The sequence below is a fragment of the Chelonia mydas genome, chromosome 11 (genome assembly GCF_015237465.2).
Source record: "Chelonia mydas isolate rCheMyd1 chromosome 11, rCheMyd1.pri.v2, whole genome shotgun sequence".
In the NCBI taxonomy this organism is placed as follows: Eukaryota; Metazoa; Chordata; order Testudines; family Cheloniidae; genus Chelonia; species Chelonia mydas.
In genome coordinates this window covers 1,808,718-1,815,455 of record NC_051251.2, presented here as the reverse complement: position 1 = coordinate 1,815,455, position 6,738 = coordinate 1,808,718, and positions in this window count along the sequence as shown.

The following is a 6,738-nucleotide window of genomic DNA, read 5'->3' as shown; positions in this document are numbered from 1 at the left end:
GGCAGAGCCCAGGTCAGGCTAGTTCCCAGGAGTGGCCTGCCATGCCGAGATGGGTGCCATGCTGGCCCGGGAGGCACCATGCTGCAGGGGAGCAACCAATGGGGTTCATTCTGGGGACCTCAAGCATGCGGGCGCAGCCAGAAGCACCCACTGAGGTGGGATGCCCAGCTTGAGAGCCCTGCGACCGGATTTCCAGAGGTGCTGGCACCGCCGGCTCCCAAGGCTGCTCTATCCCCCGCCCCAGCACCCGTCCCCTCGGGGAAGCAGGACTGGGGCCGCCAGCTGCACACCGAGAATCAACAGCCACTTATTAACCAACACGCCATGGCCTCCGTGAGCCCTGCCAGCCAAGGGGCTAATGCTGCCCTCCCCCTCCAGTGCCACACGGGAAAGTGCCAGGTGAGCAGCCCCCAACTCCCCAGTTAGCCCCCTGCATCTCCCTGGCAGGACCCCTCAGGGATGAGCTCCTGGGGGCTTGGCACAGAGGGGAGGGCTCGGGGCATGCTGCTTGGGAGGCATTTTCCAGGCCATTAAGGGGCAAGGCAGGGGCCTCATCCCACTCCACCTGCCTCTCTGGGGCTTCGCCATCCCATGGCAGGGCTATGTGGGGAGTGCAGGGCTGGGCTGGGGACTGGGCACTCGCCAGGAACAGGAGACTGGTCTAGATCGGTCGCTCCGCTGGCCTGGCCTGGCACTCCTAGGGACAGGCCTTTTGCAGCATCCGCCGTGAACTCTCCCCTCTAGCCCAAAGACGCCTTCTCCAGCTGGTGGGTAACCCACTCCCAGGACCTGTGTATGAAAAACGCACCTGCCAGCACACGGCGCCACGATGCCCACGTACACCCCTGACCCCGCTCACGGTGCCTCGACACCCACGTATGCCCCCCAACCCTGCTCATGGTGCCACCACACCCACGTACACCCCCCAACCCCGCTCACAGTGCGACGATGCCCACGTATGCCCCTGCTCATGGTGCCACGACACCCACGTACACCCCCCCAACTCTGCTCATGGTGCCACGATGCCCACGTAAGCCCCCCAACCCCGCTCACAGTGCCACGAGGCCCACATACGTCCCCCGACCCCGCTCACAGTGCCACGAGGCCCACGTACGTCCCCCAACCCCGCTCACAGTGCCACGAGGCCCACGTACTTCCCCCGACCCCACTCATGGCACCACGACGCCCACGTACGTCCCCCCAGCCCAGCTAATGGCACCACAACCCAGGTATGCCCCACCACCCCCAGGCAGCACAAAGCCCACCAGTGCCCCCCTCACAGTGCCATGACACCCACGTACGTCCCCCAACACCGGGCAGCACCACAACACCCACATAAGTCCCTCCCCACACACTCATGATTCTGTGTCACTTGGTCGTGGAGCTGTTTCCCTCCCACAACTACCACTGGGGTTGCTGCAGAGAAGGGGAGCCCTGGAGGCCTCTGCCGGACCCATGGGCATCCGATGCCACAAAGCAGCAGCCTTGAGTCCGGGTGAGTGGTGCCGCTCACCCCCTACCCACGGGCTCTCCAAACCATCTGGATCACTAACAAGCAACCAGCAAGTGAGTACAGACCCCTGCCTCGCTGGGCCCCTCAACCTCCCCACAGCCCATCAGTATCTCCTGGAGCGCCCCACACCATCAGAACTGTGGGGGAGGGGGCTTGCAGCTAGGTGTGACGAAGCGCGACTGTTCTTAATGTTTCTTCTGAATATTGTGGGGGTCCGAGGGGCCTGGGTTGGGACTGAGACCATGTGGGGGGTCCAAGGGGTCCTGATCTTAGTCAGAGGGTCTGTGCAGTGCCCAGCATAACAGGGCCCTGACCTCGGTCGGGGGCTGGGCTGTGCCTGGCGTGACAGGGCTCTGATCTCGGTTGGGGTCTGGGCAGCACCCGGTGCAATGGGTCCCTGATCTTGGTCGGGATCTGGGCAGTTCCTGGCACAATGGGGCCCCCATAACCCCTACTGTTAATACCCATAAGAGCAAGGCTGCTCCAGGGCTGGGCAGGGGCAGGTCCAGAGGAACAAACCTCACCTCACAATCACAAATGAAGACAGCAGGAATGCCAGGGGACAGCTCAAAGGGCAGGGAACCCCAGAGCATACGGGAAAGGCCCCCACGAGTGTCACCTCCCGCCAGGCCCTCAGCCCCAGCACTAGGGCGTCCGGGCCCGGAGCATGCACAGGATAGGGAAAGAGAATCCATCACTTCTTAATAACCAAGGCCTAATGAAGAGCAGCAGTCCCCCTACCCTTGGAGGAAGTGAGCCCCTGCCCACTGGGGGCTAGGGGGAATCCCTTGCCCATGGGGCTGGAGGCTAGGGATACCCCCTCCTGCTCTGGATCCATCCCTGTGCTCTGTGGGAAGGGCAGAAGCAAGCAAAGCGCTGCACAAAACGAGCCCACCCCCTCAAAGTGTGGGGGCATACCTGGCACTTTGGGGACAGGCAGACCCTGCTGTCACCCATAGGGCAGGAGGGAGCAAGGTTCTCTGCTGGGGGGCAGGGGATGTCCCCCAAAGAGCCAGGGCTGTTCCCTAACCACTGGTGGGCCAGTGAGGTGGGGGCCAGAACTCCTGGGTCTATTCCCTGCACTGACTTGCTGGTTGACTTTGGGCAAGTGCTGCCTCTTTCTGTGCCTCAGTTTCCCCTCTGTACAAGGCGGTACTGAGCCCAGGGAAGGTGCTTCTTGAGATCATCACATTATTTATAGCACGACCCTCCCCAGTTAGTACTTGGGCACCTGGCACTGGGCAGAGCAGGAAACCCCCCAGGGTTGGACCAGGCCTGCCAGGGGGCTGACAGAGCCATGTGGCCCCAGATCTTGCAGAGCGGGAGCAGGACTAGCCCCTCGGGCACAGAGCAGAGAGGACCCAGCAGCTCGCCAGCTGAGCCAGGGAGGGAGCTGCAGTCTAGGTGGTGCTATTTCCTTAGTTTTGTACCAGGCCAGCTCGGGATTTTCCTCTCCCAGCTCAGCTGGGGTTCCCCCCCCTTTCTAAAAATACTTGAAAGCAACTGAAAGGTCCCTTTAATCGAGGCCACAGAGCCGTTGTTAAGGCCACGGGCCGTGCCCTGCATAACGGCTTCATTAAATCCTGCGGAAACTAATATTTATGGACTCAAATGATGGAGGCTGAGCCTTTAACGTGCACTGGGAGCCTGAACCGAGCCGGGTCCTGGGAGAGCAGGGGGCTGCGTGTCGGGAGTGAGGGGCACTGGCAGAGCTGAGGGGGAAGCTCAAGTCTCTGGTGTGTTTTGGGGGCCTTTCGCTGTTTGAAGCCCACCCCCCAGCACGGGCTGGGCGGTCCAGCGCTGCCAACGCCCCCAAATGCACAGAGCAAGGTGCCCCTGGCCCGCTGCGATGGCTCTCGTGGCTGCCAGATGGCACAGACCCAACACTGGCCCCTCCTCCAGCCCAGCAATTAATTCTGCCCCCTGCAGCCCCACCTCTACTCCTGCAGCTGCAGGGGCTCTGCACCCTCCTCCCCCCTCACCAGGGCAAGGGATGGGGGGAAGCAGAACCACCCATTGCTCACAGGAGAGGGACAAGGCGCTGCCCTGCGCTGCTCTTTAGAGCCCCCTCCCCTCCCTAAAATTTCCCCTGGCTCCTGGGGAAGGGGTGGGGCAAAGAGCAGCAACTCCAATTGGCTGCCCTTCCCCAGAGGAAGGGGAAGTGGGGAGAGTGGCCAATCAGAGGGGTCTCCCCCCAGGCAGGGCTGATATCCATGAGATCCCAGCCCTGGCCAAACTCCTGTCTCACACTGGCTGCCCTGTGAATGTGTCCCAGGGAGTGGCTGGTGGTCAGCTCCCCCCCGCCCCAGGCCTGGATCCACTTCCCACCGTCCCACATGGGAATAAGCAGCATGTTCATTGGAAATCAGGGCACCACGTGGCAAGGGCCCAGGGAGACACCCTGCAAGGCCCCCACCCAGCTATCCATGGGGTTGCTCTGCTGTGCTCCAGGGAGGCCTGCAGGGCCCCCGGCACTGATTTGCACTGAACATCCCACCCCTGTGGTCACAGGAATACCTTCCAAACAGGAGACAGGCCCAGAGGGACACATGAACTCTCCCTGTCCCCATCCATTAGGTTTACACTGGAGCCTAATGATGACACTTTAAACATCTATTTTTAAGAAAGGTAAAAAAAGCGATCCGGGTAACTACAGGCCTGTTAGTTTGACATCTGTAGTATGCAAGGTCTTGGAAAAAATTTTGAAGGAGAAAGTAGTTAAGGACATTGAGGTCAATGGTAATTGGGACAAAATACAACATGGCTTTCCAAAAGGTAGATCATGTCAAACCAACCTGATCTCCTTCTTTGAGAAGGTAACAGATTTTTTAGACAAAAGGGAACTCAGTGGATCTAATTTACCTCGATTTCAGTAAGGCATTTGATACGGTTCCACATGGAGAATTATTAGCTAAATTGTAAAAGATGGGGGTCAATATGAAAACTGAAAGGTGGATAAGGAACTGGTTAAAGGGGAGACTACAGCGGGTTACACTGAAAGGTGAACTGTCAGACTGGAAGGAGATTACTAGTGGAGTTCCTCAGGGATTGGCTTTGGGACCAATCTTATTTAATCTTTTTATTACTGACCTTGGCACAAAAAGCGGGAATGTGCTAATAAAGTTTGCAGATGACACAAAGCTGGGAGATATTGCCAATACAGAGAAGGACCGGGACATCATACAGGAAGATCTGGATGACCTTGTAAACTGGAGTAATAGTAATAGGATGAAATTTAATAGTGAAAAGTGCAAGGTCATGCATTTAGGGATTAATAACAAGAATTTTTGTTATAAACTGGGGACACATCACTTGGAAGTAACAGAGGAGGAGAAGGACCTCGGCGTATTGGTTGATCACAGGATGACTATGAGCCGCCAACGTGATATGGCCGTGAAAAAAGCTAATGCGGCCTTGGGATGCATCAGGCGAGGTATTTCCAGTAGAGATAAGGAGGTTTTAGTACCGTTACACAAGGCACTGATGAGACCTCACCTGGAATACTGTGTGCAGTTCTGGTCTCCTATGTTTAAGAAGGATGAATTCAAACTGGAACAGGTACAGAGAAGGGCTACTGGGATGATCCAAGGAATGGAAAACCTGTCTTATGAAAGAAGACTCAATGAGCTTGGCTTGTTTAGCCTAACTAAAAAAAGGATGAGAGGAGATATGATTGCTATCTATAAATATATCAGAGGGATAAATACCAGGGAGGGAGAGAAATTATTTAAGCTCAGTACCAATGTGGACACAAGCACAAATGGATATAAACTGGCCATCAGGAAGTTTAGACTTGAAATTAGACGAAGGGTTCTAACCATCAGAGGAGTGAAGTTCTGGAACAGCCTTCCAAAGGAAGCAGTGGGGGCAAAAGACATATCTAGCTTCAAGACAAAGCTTGACAAGTTTATGCAGGAGATGATATGATGGGATAGCCTAATTCTGGCAATTAATTGATCTTCGACTACTAGTAGTAGATATGCCCAGTGGCCTGTGATGGGATGTTGGATGGGGTGGGATCTGAGTTACTACAGAGAATTCTTTCCAGGTGTCTGGCTGGTGAGTCTTGCTCACATCAGGGTTTAGCTGATCGCCATATTTGGGGTCGGGAAGGAATTTTCCTCCAGGGCAGACTGGCAGAGGCCCTGGGCCATTTTCACCTTCCTCTGCAGCGTTGGGCACAAGTCACTTGCTGGAGAATTCTCTGCACCCTGAAGTCTTTAAACCATGATTTGAGGACTTCAATAGCTCAGACAGAAGTTAGGGGTTTGTTACAGGAGTGGGTGGGTGAGATTCCATGGGCTGCATTGTGCAGGAGGCCAGACTAGATGATCATGATGGTCCCTTCTGACCTTAAAGTCTATGAGTCTATGATCAGCAGCATTAACGATTTCATAGCTGACCTTTCCTGCAGAAGCACTAAGCTAAGAAACTGGCTGATCCTGGCTGAATGATGAGAGTTGGGACTGAAGAATTCAACTTCTCCCAGTTTTTAAGTACCCTCTGCCCCAAATTGGGAGGGGAAAGGGCTGTACTCTCCCTCTCTCCACCAGGCCAAAAGCCTCTTCCTCATTCAGGGAAAGCCATCACACAGCAAGTTGGGCACAGAATGGGGATATGGGTGTGCTAGGCTCAGGCTTCTAAAGAGGCCAAAACCGCCACCCACCTGCTGCCCCCATCCCACGGCAGCTGAGACAGGCACTTCTGTGACAAGGAAGCAAGAGTTAGAGCCTATGGGAGAGGGGAAGCCTAGGCCTGGGCTAGCAGGGGGCTGCAGGTCAGGATTGAGGGGCGCCAGCAGAGCTGGGGGGAGGAGCCCAGGACTGGGCTAGCAGGGGGCTGCAGATCGAGAATGAGGGGCATAGGCAGAGCTGGCGGGTGGGGGGAGCCCAGGGCTGGGCTAGCAGGGGGCTGCAGCTCGGGAGTGAGGGGCACTGGCAGAGCTATAAAGAGTCTGGACTCAGGACATCCTATGGTCCCAGCAAGCCCTGCTCCTGCTCCACCTTCCAGAACACAAAGGGTGCTGTACGCTGACCCATGAGTGCTCAGCTTCCTAAGGAACAACGTAGGGAAGGGGGAGCAGCCAGCCACCCGCCCAGCTCCAGGAGCTGCACTTTCACGGACCCCTAGAGGGGAACATGACCTCCATCCCCACAGGTAACGAGTGCATCTGTGCTCAGATCTCCCACATCGGCCTAACCACCCTGAAAGCTTCCCATGCCCTG